This window comes from Ambystoma mexicanum, chromosome 7q (assembly GCF_040938575.1).
Source record: "Ambystoma mexicanum isolate Mex_15411 chromosome 7q, UKY_AmexF1_1, whole genome shotgun sequence".
Taxonomy (NCBI): domain Eukaryota; kingdom Metazoa; phylum Chordata; class Amphibia; order Caudata; family Ambystomatidae; genus Ambystoma; species Ambystoma mexicanum.
In genome coordinates this window covers 609,022,596-609,035,198 of record NC_090941.1, presented here as the reverse complement: position 1 = coordinate 609,035,198, position 12,603 = coordinate 609,022,596, and the positions used below count along the sequence as shown (strand labels likewise).

General features: G+C 46.5%; 1 protein-coding gene across 3 annotated transcripts in view; it reads right to left on the bottom strand.

Moving 5' to 3' along the window:
* Positions 1 to 12,603, bottom strand: part of CCDC169 (coiled-coil domain containing 169) — a 474,842-nt gene that overhangs the window by 391,803 nt on the left and 70,436 nt on the right. The window lies entirely within an intron of this gene.

Sequence of the window (12,603 nt, the reverse complement as noted above, 5' to 3'; positions counted from 1 at the left end):
ACCATGATGGAACTGGAGGTTAATCCTCCAGATTCTGAGTTAGTGTTATTGTCTGGACTCCAGAAGGGTAGCACCGGGGCTACTCCACTCCACTTAGGAATGCTGCACTGTCAGTTTCCCCACTCCCAATGGAGGGAGTGTCGGTTCCCAGCACATTTCAACTACAAATACCAGAATTCCCTGCACTGATGGGCAATGAAATAATGAATGAAGAGAGCATAAGGCTTGAAAGTGCATGAACGAGACCACCACCCGAGTTGCCAGGTATAGTGAGAACTGGAGTGTGCCCTTCATCTTGTGATACATTTCGTTTTGGGAGATCCGGACTCCAGAAGGGCAGCGTTGGGGCTAATCCACCCCACTTAGTAATGCTGCACTGTCAATCTTTCAACCCACTAACCCCCAGGTTTTGCTACTATAGTAATGGGGGATTGTCCGTTCTTAGCACCTTGCAACTACAAGGGCCAGAATTCCCTGCACTGATGGGCAATGAAATAATCATGATCACCTGGGACTACTTTCCTGAAGAAGGCATGAGGCGCGAAAGCGCTTGGAGGAGAACACAACCTGAGTTACCAGGTATAGTGAGAACTAGAATGGGCCCTTCATCTTGTGATACATTAGTGTTATTGTCCATTATGGAGTTGGTCACAAAGATATGTGGGGAAACACGATCAGACAGGTAAGGTAGCTTTTAAGAACCTAGATCTTTATTTGAGCATTTCACTATTAAAAGGGCCTTGATACAGAGGTGGGTGCTTGTCAATTGTTAGAAACAGGGATAACAAACTAACCACACCAGAGATACGTCTCTGTAGACCCTTCTAGTATAGGGTTATATCAAGTATCAGTTTAAGTGGTGGTTTAAAAGAAAGAAAACGTTTCTTCAAGGCTCCCTCCCCTCGGCGACAATGAGACCCCATGTCAGGGGCTTGCTGGCTTCCCGGGACCCTTGACAATCCTCTGTTCAGCATTAGGTCCCAGGGTCACACCTCACCAACTGCCCTGGCGTGATGAGGGTTGGTGAAGCCTCAATAGTTTTCTGTAATAACAACTGCGCAGCACTAAAACTTCTCTGGATCATTTCTAACATTGCTAAACTCCTTCCTTCTCTTATCTTGGGCTAGATGCAAAGAAATGTTAATGGATGGGCAAATGGGGCAGGTTCTGCTGGCCACCCGCAACCTTGGAGGAGCCCCCACACTATTCATGTTTTGAAGAGGTCAGAGCACATTTTATGCAAGACATTGTATAGGCGCTACTGAGAAGCTGAGCCTGTCTGGCTGCTGTCAAAATTGCTACCTGACTAAGTAATCTTGCAGTGCGCTATGTCTTCACAATAGCACACACAACTTGTTTAGCGTTTTCACCTTTCATCGAGGAATATATTGCTCATGTCATGTGCATTAGCCAGAGTTAAATGTATACTTGATGTATAAGCGCCTTACAAATGCCCAATAAATAAAATAAATAAATACATTTATATGGTTACAGTGGTTAAAGCAGCTCAGTGTGTTAAGCACGTGTGGCAGAGACCTGTGTTCACTTGTCAGTGCACAATGCAAAATCCTAATGAGGCCAATTCAGTCGTTCCTCGCTCTCAAAGATGTTTAAACTTGAGTAAATACATTTCTATAATAGCAACACCCAGCATGCTGCAAAACAACATACTTACACCAAAAGGCACTACTTTTAAAACCTAACATAGCATTAGTATGGTGCAGGTCTAGAGCTCAGTCCTTCACACCAAGGGTTGTAAAAACTGAGCGCAGGGTCCATCATGGCAATATGTTTACCACCCCAGTGAAGAGCATAATGTATTTGCCAGGAGAAGTGCTTTATGTAGCCAAATTGGAGAGGGTGGAACCAAAGTGTCAAGGCTCATAATCTGGCTTTAATACTGAGTGTCTGGACAGATCACTGAATCGCGCAGTTTAGCGCTGTAGTGTCTTTTGTGAGAGGTTTGCCATCTCACATGCAAACGGAATTCTGTGGCACATTATCTGCTTTTCTTGTATTGCTTGGAGTGCAGGGCTCCCTAAGCAGGAGAGAGCTGATCAAATTTCACAAGCCTATGGACAGTTTGTGTTCAGTTCTGCTTATTTAACACATACAACGTTTTTTCCTAGACGTTCTACAATTTCCTTCACATCACGAATAACCATCTGTGAAACCAGGTGGCCTTGTCACAAAATGTATTTTATTTACATCTTTCAAATACAGTAATAAAACCTAGATGAGTGTGTGTATGGTCAGTTGCGATTCTTGTACTTGTAGAGTCGAATTTGTGATGTAGAAAATAAAGCTGAATAATGCTCCTTTTATATAAAATAGGAATTAACGTTTGTTTGCACAAATTGTCATGTTGGTTTATCATGTGATTTCTGTACTTAACAATAAAGTTCTACTGCTATTATTTTAGTTCTTTATAGCCAATCATTGACAAATAATGACACATTGCTGTATGACAAGAACTTTGAAACATTGTGGTCAAATGCCTAAATTGCAGACGCGGCTCCAGTCCCAACTTCTACACGTAACCAAAGTTTCTGATCTATGGCAACTCATTTACTCTTGCGTTGCTTAATTTGTCAGTCATTACATTTTTTTAAATGGTCAGTCCCCAAATGTGATTTGGTTAAAAAAAAAAGCCTCACTCCTAGTTTAAATGATGCCAATGTTGTTTAGTTTAGTTTATTATTTGTGAAGCGCACCTGAGGTATCTGGGCACTTGAACGTAGGTATTTTGTTTCAGGTACATACATATAGGAAAGACAAGGCTTGTTGACCATGGTTACAAGTTAGTTGACAGGCCAGCATATAAAAGGAGAGAAAGACATAAGAGATGCAAAATACAGAGTGCGTAGTATGAGAGTGCTGAAGTTACTGTAGACCATACACAATTGTCCTAGGTCTGTTAGTGACGCTTGGCGAATAGCCAGTCTTTCACTTTGGCTCTGAAAGACCAGAAGGAAGGTTCAGCTCTAACGGTGGGGGGGAGAGAGTTCCATCATTTGGCCGCTAGCACAGGGAAACTAGAGCCACCTGTGGTTTTTAATTTGTAATTCGGCATGTTGAGACATTGAGAGTAAGCGGATCTAGTGGGCCTGGCAGGTTGGTTCCTAGTGAAATTGTCGGCCAGGTATTTGGGAGCTACGTTTGACAAGCATCTGTGAGTGATAACTAGAGTGCGAAGCGAGATTCTGTCTCGCACTGGTAGCCACTGAGTGTCCCATCTGATAGCCAAGATGTGATTGGTGCGGGGAATACTTAAGGCAGATCGAAGGGCATTGTTTTGGAGAATTTGTAATCTGTTAAGGTTACGTTCAGAAGAACCTAGGAATAGAGTGTTACAATAATCCAGCTTGGAAAGAGTCAGGGCCCTAGCTAGTGTGATGCAGCTGTTGGTGGTAAGGTTTGCAGGCGTTGATCAGTTTATTAATATATGCTATGGAAGAGGCAGTGGCATTAACTGGTTTCTTAAGGGAGAGCGTGGAATCTAAGTAGACGCCTAAGGGTTTGATCCCATTGGTGACTTTGATGGAGTTCCCATCAATATTGAAAGTCTTATAACAAATGTCTGGTTTGTTTAGACGTGCTTGAGATCCAATGATCAGAAGCTCTGTCTTGTCGTGGTTTAAAAAAGGCTGTAGGCTGCCATCCAAGCTTGAATTTCAAGGTAGATTTCATTTAACAATTTCAAATCTTTGTCGTAGCAGCCTGAGAGCGTGATGAGGACCTGGGTATCATATGCATAATTAGTGTGGTTGACACCCATGCCGTCAAGACGATCGAAGAGGAGTTTTGTGAAGATGTTATAAAGCGTTGGTGATATGATATGGCATTTATAACGCACCTAAACACAAGTGTTTCAAGGCGTGAGACTCAAGAACCCCGGGGAACTCTGCAGTAGATTGGAACTGGATCCACTGCAGCTGAGGGAGCGAAGACCCTTGTTGTTCGGTTAGAAAGAAAGGATTTTATCCAACTATCAGCACTCGGAGAGAACGCCATTGCTACATTCAAATGTTTGGTGAGGATCTGATGGTCAACGAGATCAAACGATGCAGAGAGGTCCAATAAGAGAAGGATAGCAGGATTGCCTTTAACTTTGGCTTCATCTATGTGGAGTTTAAGGTCCAGGTGGGCCGTTTCTGTACCCTGCCTAGGTCTGAAACCAGATTGGCACAGACCTAGAAGGTTGTTATCCTCCAAATGTTTTTGAATTCGGAGAAAGGCTGCTCTATCTAAATTTTTTAGGAGGAATGGGACTGTTGTAATGGGTCTGTAATTGGTCGGTATGTTGGGGTCTAGATTGTTTTATTTATTTATTTATTTTTAGGAAAGGCATAACCCAAGCCTCCTTCATGTTGTTGAACTGCTGTTAAATGAGGAATTAATCAGAGCGGTAATGAAGGGAGGTAGGTTTTTAGCACTTTCCTTGATGACTAAAGAGTGACAAATATCGCCCTGGCAACTTGATGGTTTTAGACCGAGGATGATGTTTTCCACTTCTTTAGGGGTGACTTGCAAGAAGAAGAAAGGGTGGCACGGAGGAGTTTGGAGGTCGGATGAAGTCCCAAGGCTTGTGCTTGAGGCCAGGGTGTTTTTTGTTGGTCTCTATTTTAGCTTGAAGCAAGACTATTTTGTCAGATAGGGCCTTCCGAATATTGGCGCACCATGCTGCATCTTTGATGGAGGCTTCTGTTGGTGGTGCTGGGGACTCTAAATAAGCCACGAGTGGCCAGGAAAGTCCTGCTCAGGAGCCCCAGATCTGTTGGCTTGGGGCCCCCCCCGAGGTGGAGAGGTACTGCCTTGCTGCACAGCTCTCGGCAGCATTTATGTGGCAACCGGGCACCAACAAACTCTGTTGGCTGAAGTTGGAGGAGGACTGGAGCCGCTACCCATTGGAATCCCTACCACACATCACATGGCCCAAACATCCCTCAAACACTGGGGCCCTCAAGATGACCAGGAACACGGTGAATAGCTGGAAGCAGGCAGCCAGGAAATGGAATTACAAGAGCACGGTGAGCCCACTCTCCCCGGTCTGGGAGAACCCGGACTTCACCCCAGGGCTAGGGCAAAGGGTCTTTTCCAAATGGAAGGCAGGCGGCTTGAAGTGTATGGCGGCTTCTTTGAGGGGGACACCCTACTCACCTTTGAGGACTGCAAAAGGAAATTCCAGGTCCCGGAATGCGAGACGTTCTGCTACGCCCAACTCCGACATTGGCTGTCACACAACCCGATGAGAGCACAAGGGCACAGAGAACTTACAGCGCTGGAACGGATACTAACAGCAACCCCGCCCCGGTAGAACATCTCTACCCTGTATAGGTTACTAGACAGGGCAGCCTCTGACTCCAAGGACACTGCATGGAACGGTGGAAGCGAGATATAGGCAGAGAACTAGACATGGCCAGCTGGAATCGCATTTGGGCAAGAACTCACAAGCCCTCCAAATGTGTCACAAACAAAGAGGGGGCTATTAAAGTTTGCTATAGGTGGTACATCACACCGGAAATCCTACATAAATGCAACCCCACCATATTGCCACACTGCTGGAGAGGCTGCGCGGACACAGCAACGTTGTTCCACCTCCTTTGGTAATGCCCGAAGGCGGAAAGGTTTTGGAGGGAGGTCCTGGAACAGATCCGACTCATCACGGGCCTAACGATCCAGCAGGATGCGGGAATCATCCTGCTGGGGGACACAGGGGAGGGTCAATTCCAGATGACAGGCAAACTGGTAGATCTCTGCACGCATTTGCTTACTGTAGTTAAAATCTCCATCGCTAGGCTGTGGAAACTCCCGGAGGGCCCAGCAATCCTCGTGTGGTGGGTAAAGTGCTGGGATATTGCCACAGCCGAGAAAATCACTGCCCTCCGTTTCGGCAACAGAAGCAAGTTTTACAGCGTTTGGTCCCTATTTTTAGACTATGTGCAGAAGTTTCCCGGAGTAGCCAGACAGCCACCATCTCTCCGCTGGTTGACGAAAATGGACTAGACACCCCCCCCCCACCCAGACCGTGATAATAGCTGTCTTACCTACCGCCATCACTGAACTCGTCCCCTGTAACATTGGCCCAAGACAGCTGCGATCCCCCATCCGGTCTTCCCCGGTGAACTTCCCCCCTGTCCCTGTTCGCCTAAGCTGAGGCTACGTAGATTTTTGTTTGTTATACCACAGCAATATGTCATTAAGAATGGTGAAGCTCTTGTTATTTACAAATGCCAATAAAAAGTCTTGTTGAAAAAAAGATATATTCAAATGTTCTTTTGTGCCAGATTTAGCATTTAAAATTCTATTGTTGCAAGTCTCTTTTTTTGCATTGAGTATGGCTGATTTAAAGAGTTTTTAGATTGGCAGTGAACCATTTATTTAAGTGAGCTATAGGTTTAGCTTTTCTTCATTTGAGGGAGGCAATGTTATTAAGGGATTGTTCTAAGGTGCCATTATACAAATCAACTAGTTTGGTTGAGTCAAGATTGGGGTGGTTTGGTAGATCCATGATGGGGTGGAGTAAGGGTCGTAGGTTATCTATCGTTATATTACGGTTGTTTCTGGATAGGGTTTGTGGGGCAAGTATATAATAGTGACCATTCATATATTGCACATCATAAAGTAATTTCTTTGTTGACACACCAATAGTAACACCATTTGAAAACCATGTCAGCCGGAGACCACTAAGGAGAGCAACCAATATGTCTGGTTGCTAAGAATTCACTGGAAGCCTTCGAAATTAAAATATTTCCTCTGGGTCGAGACATCCAACAGTGATCCCACACGCGTAGGAAGGGGGACCGTCCAAGCCAAATGGAAAAAGCAGATCAGGAGGATGAAGGACTGATAGCAAGGAGGATGCGAGCAGTGGCCGCAGAGACCGAAGAGGAGTGGGGGCCGCAGCATGTCAGCTTTCAGGAGTGGAGAAGGGAGGATGAGCCAGGAGCCTGGAAAGCAAAAGAGAACCGAGCGGGTAGGAGCGTTGCAAGGGGCCTCACTCCCCAAGAACTGAGGATTAATAAGGTAGGGCGCTTTTAAACACAATTTACTTGATGTATATGTGCATTACAAATGCACAATAAATAATAAAACAATAAATAAATAGGAACCACTGACAAGGTGGAGACCTCGGGGAGCCAGGCCTTTATCATGTAGGCGTGGCTGCCCTCCTCTTTGAGAGGAGTTAAACATCCGAAGGCGTGGAAGCCCGAAATGCTCCTAGGAAAAGTAGGCAAAGCAGAGTTGTGGTGGATTGTGGTCTGTGGAGTGCTTGGCATCCATGCGGCTGGGACGGCCTTGCCGGGTCCTTCTGCCCCCATACTGAGGGGAGCTAAACTTCAGCAGAGTGGGGATAGTGGTTTTAGGCCATGGCGGGGGGAGTGATAAAGCACCACGCCCCCGTCCATATCCACACCTATCGCCCCCAAGGACTAAAATAGGGCAGACGATATCAGCCCAAAGCAATAGAGATAAGGGTACAATGGCAAAAAAACAAGTAAAAGTAGATCAACCTTATGACAACAAATTAAGAAATGATCGAGAGGTAGCACCATAAGCACAAATATGAGAACGGAGCCTCTCCCACTCCCCTTAACGCCTTTAATGAACTGCAGATTAATTACACTAGATGGTACAGATTAAACAAAAACGAACCCAGGGGCACAACTGGAGCAGAGAGAGCAAAACAAGAGGTGTAGGTAAACCCTTGGACAACAAAAGCTCCATCCAACATATATAGAACAGGGACTGAAAAACTGTGAGAAAATGGCAACCTCTGGAACAGAAGGCAATATCTCAGACCATGCAACACAACAAGACATCAAAGACATACTGAAATAAGAGCAATGAGGTCTGAGATCCAGCAAGCGATTGCAGAACTGAAAGGGAGAGTAGGGAAATAAAGACCAGCTAGAAAATACCTATTTCTACACGAATATGCTGGAAATAAAAAGCGAGACACACTTAAAGGAAATGGAGAAGCAGATGCAAAAAGTTGAACTGAAAATTGATGACATGGAGAACAGGGAAAGAAGATGCAACATAGGAGTTTTCAGGGTCCCCGAGACAGAAGGAGAAACTGCAGAGAAAGTGAGTGAGTGATATGTGAAAATATTTGTTAATGAGGAGATTGGTGCAAACGCGGAAACCGAAAGGGTGCATAGATAGAGGAGACCATGGGGGTAAAGGACCGAGAGATTGGCTTCAGGGGTCACAAAATATGTAGTCAAGGAGAAGATACTTCAACAGGCTAGATTGAATGGATATGTTGAGTATGAAGGAAGTAAAATTGGACTGTAGCAAGGCTGATGTGCCTTCGTTCTAGAACAAAGGAAAGAATGTGAGCAGCTGACCGCTTGGCTTTGAATTAGTGGAGTCAGCTATGGATGGGGCTATCCTTTTGCCCCGATATTTGAACTGAAGCACATCGGCTGAGGGAAGCAGAGAACAGTAAACAAAGGGACAAAAGAAAAAACGTCAGACAAGCAACAAAAAGAACAACGACCAACTAAAAATTGGACGCATGCAAGGAGAGTTACAGTAGCCAACTGTAAACAATGTAAGAAGCTAAGCGCACTCTAGTGAGAAGGGGGAAAGAGTATAGAGACCGAAAATTATGAGTCAGCTTAGGTGGCAGAGGAAGGGAATCCAAAAAGGAAAAGGGGTAGCAAACATGTGGGGGGCTGGGTGGGAAGGTAGAAGGAATTGGGTGTTGGGCATATGTTGAAAACAGTTACATGAGGGCACGAATAGGACCAGGGTAGGGAGAGGGTGGATGGAGAGTTGCATAGTAATAAGGGGCAAGTGCAAATATTAAAATAGACATGAGGGGGCGGCAGGAGGGAAGGACTGATTAGCAGTCCACTAAAGGCCGAAGATCCAGAGTCTTTAGAGGGAAAGGAAGGGAGATTGTAACCGATATTAGTACCACGCTGCTGACAGTAAAAGTGGTAGGAAAAGCGGAACAATGGAAATCTCTGTTCTTGTACAAAAGAGGAAAGCGTTTACATGTGTAATGTATTAAATCAACAGAAAGGAAAATGGAAGACAGAGGGGGGACAGAGCGAGAAGGGAAAGGGGATACATAATTTTAGCAGAGGGAAGGGCACAAAGGGACAGGGGTGGCTTGAGGGTACGTGATAACTTACACAGAAAGGGACGGATGCAATATAGATACAGCAATGGCACTGAAAGGAGACTTTTTGAAATTACCAATACAAACGGATGGCCATACAATATGAGGTTTGTCAGTAGAAAACATGACGCTGTTGGATAAGGGGCCTCATCACCAGTTGGGCGTTAAGCGGGCGCTATTTCCGGCAAGCAGAAATAGAGCTACCGCCTCAATCCGTGGCACAAATAGCGCTGTATCACAACAATGCGAGCATGCGCATCGTGTCCCAGAGGTAATGCTAATTGCACCTGGTGGAAATAGCATCTAAAAACGGGCTGCTGACGAAAAATGCAGTGCTCAATAGCCCGGTGCCCCACTCATCACCATGTATTCAATGCCATACTTGCCGAAAAAACGTGGTGGAAAGAGACCTCACGCCATCACCTATGCCCCCTACAGGCACACAAGGAATGACAGAGGTATCAGAGGACGAAGAGGCAGCTGGCCTGTTAGTGAGTGCGTGTCCCACCACACAGACACCACCACCCCCCCCCCACTTTAAAGGGGCAGACACACCACACATAGGTGGAAGACACAGCAAGCACTCTGCCTCGCAGTAGGAGGAGGCCCACACCCCCATCCAGCCCTCCAGGAGCAGCCCAATTCCATCTGACATCTCCTCCGCAGTGGACACCACCATGGAGGACACACCAACAGGTCCCGTGACATTGGAGGCATAGGGTGACAGCAGCAGTGAGCCTGATCATGAGGCATGCCATCTACCCCTGGGCACAAGTTGGATAGTTGGGCAAAATGTTTTTTTTTTCCAAACTACTTTTTATTGGTTTTATGTAAGCAATCAGGCATTGTGGCATTATGTTACATACGCCAAAAACAGTGCTCCGTTGCTTGTTATTACAGAAGACAATAAACATGAACAAAAACAACAAGTCTGTAAGGTCTCAGTGGGGACGACTGGGGGGGGAAGAGGAGAGAAGATGGGACATGTAACAGGAGCAAGAACCAAAGGACGCTGTCTTCACTTCAGTATTATATTGTGAGGGGACCGGACCTGCATGGTACTGAGCCTTCATTAGTTTGTATGTGCTCTTGCGAGCGGGAGAGTAGGGGGAGGGGGCATGCCGAAGTAGTCTCGGTTGCCTTCCACTGTCCGTGACTTGTGTCCTGCTCTTCCAACCTCCTCTTTAATCATGCTTGTCCACCCATTGGAGAGAGGGAGGTTGTCGGGCCAGGCCTGGGTATTTGTGTGTGTAGTCCAGGGATGGGGCCCAGGTTTGGTAAAATCTGTCTCTGTTTCCAAACCAGAGGACTGTTATTTTCTCGGCTGCAATTATGTCCCAACACTTTGTCCACCACATCTGGACGGTCGGTCCCTCTGGGTTCTTCCAGAGCTTGGCTACTAAAATTTTAGCTGCCGTCAGCAGGTGGGCGCATAATTCTGCTCTGTGGCCCGACAGAGGGAATTGTCCCTCGCAGCTTGCTCCGAGTAGGACAATACCAGAGTCCCATGGGATTGTGAGACCCGTGATCGTGTTGACTTGGATTAGCACGGCTTTCCAGAATTGGGTGGCCTTGGGGCATGTCCATAGTAGGTGGTACACTGAACCTTTGTCCGGGCATCCTCTCCAACACAGCGGGGGAATCGCGGGCTTACATTTATTGAACGTCTCTGGAGTTCGATACCGCCTATAGCATACTTTGAATGCCCCTCCTTGTTAGTTACGCATTTGGAACTTCTGTGCACTCTGGTCCAGATGTGGTCCCATTCCTCCGGTTCGATGGGCCGCCCTATGTCTTCCACCCATCTGAGCATGTATGGTTCTTTGCAGGTTGGTTCAGTTCTGTCGAGGATCTTGTAGAGGGTTGATATTCTTCCCTTGGGGGGTGTCGCTGTGAGGGTTCGGCTCCAGGGCTGTCAGTCTCGGCTTCCGAGGTTTTTCATGATACTGCTTGAAAGCCAGTGTCTAAGCTGTGAATATCTGAACCTCTCTGCTTCCGGAACTTTGAATATCGCCTTGCAGGCCTCGAAGTCCAGGGGATTTACATTTTCAAAAAAGTCTTGCACCTTCTCTAGCCCTCCTTCGTTCCATTTCTGAAAGTTATTAGGGCTAGTGCCCGGTGAAAATTCCGGGTTCAACCAGATCAGGGTGTGTGGGCCTATTATACTTCGGCTATTCCACCGCCACGCCGCTTTCCTCCAGTTCGCCACCGTGTTTTCGGTCGCTGAAAGAGGCTGCGTGCCAGCTCGGTCGCTGGGTCTTTTCATATGTGGAAGTGAGACTATCAGGACTGGGCTCCAAGCCTCCTCCAGCTCCAGCCAACGGGGTTTCGGGGTAGCGGCGGTCCAGGCGAAGGCCTGCGAGAGCTGCGCTGCAAGGATATATCTGTCAATATCTGGTGCTCCTAGGCCTCCCACCGCCCGTCCTCAAAGCATAATCTTCCTCGAAATTCGTGGCTGTTTTCCTTCCCATATATATTTCATGATGCTCCTTTGCAACTTCTGTACCACTTGTTTCAGAATGGTAGCTGGCAAGGCAGAGCAGTGATAAAGCAATCTCGGAATTAAGTTCATCTTTAGAGCCGTGATTCTCCCAAACCAGGAGATTTCCTGTTGTTTGCAGGCGTATCAGGTCACTTTTGAGTTCTTTGAGGAGTGGCGGGAAGTTTGCTTTATATATTCTATTGTGTGTGACTGGTAGCTGGACCCATAAATAGGGCAATTGCCTTTTTGCCCATGGTATTAGATAGTCATTTTCCAGCGCTATTGTCAGCGTCCGAGGGAGGTTGATACTCAACGCTGTGGACTTGGAGAGATTGACCTGGAATCCTGATGTCTCCCCGAATTCCTTCAGTTCAGTACCGTGGGCCAGTGTTAAGAGGACGTCGTCGGCATATAGGGCAGCTTTATAGACTTGGCCTTTGATGTCCAGGCCCTGGATTGCCGTGTTGTGGTGAATTCTATTTGTAAATGGCTACATGGAGAGGGCAAAAATGAGGGGGGAAAGGGGACATCCTTGCCTCGTACCTCTTGTTATTCCAATTATGTCAGATCTGGTCCCATTCATTCCGAGTCTGGTGGATGGGTGTTGATAATTGGCTATTGTCCATTTTATGAAGTTAGGTCCGAATTCATAGTGCTTTAGCGTTTCGTGGATATAGCCCCAGTCCAGCATATCAAAGGCTTTATGCGCATCGAGAGATTAGGACCATCATTTCCAAGCCCTTCCTGTTGGCAGATAATGATAATATTTATGGTTCTCCTAATGTTCTCGTGGGTTCTACGGCCAGGGATGAATCCGGTCTGGTCTGGGTGGATAATGTCTGGTAGTAGGGGCGCTAGCCTGTTCGCTAGAATTTTCGCAAATATTTTGGCGTCATTGTTCAATAGGGTAATGGGCCTGTAGGAGGCGCAGTGGCTTCGGTCCATTCCGGGCTTCAGTATGAGCACTGTTAGAGACTCCTCCATG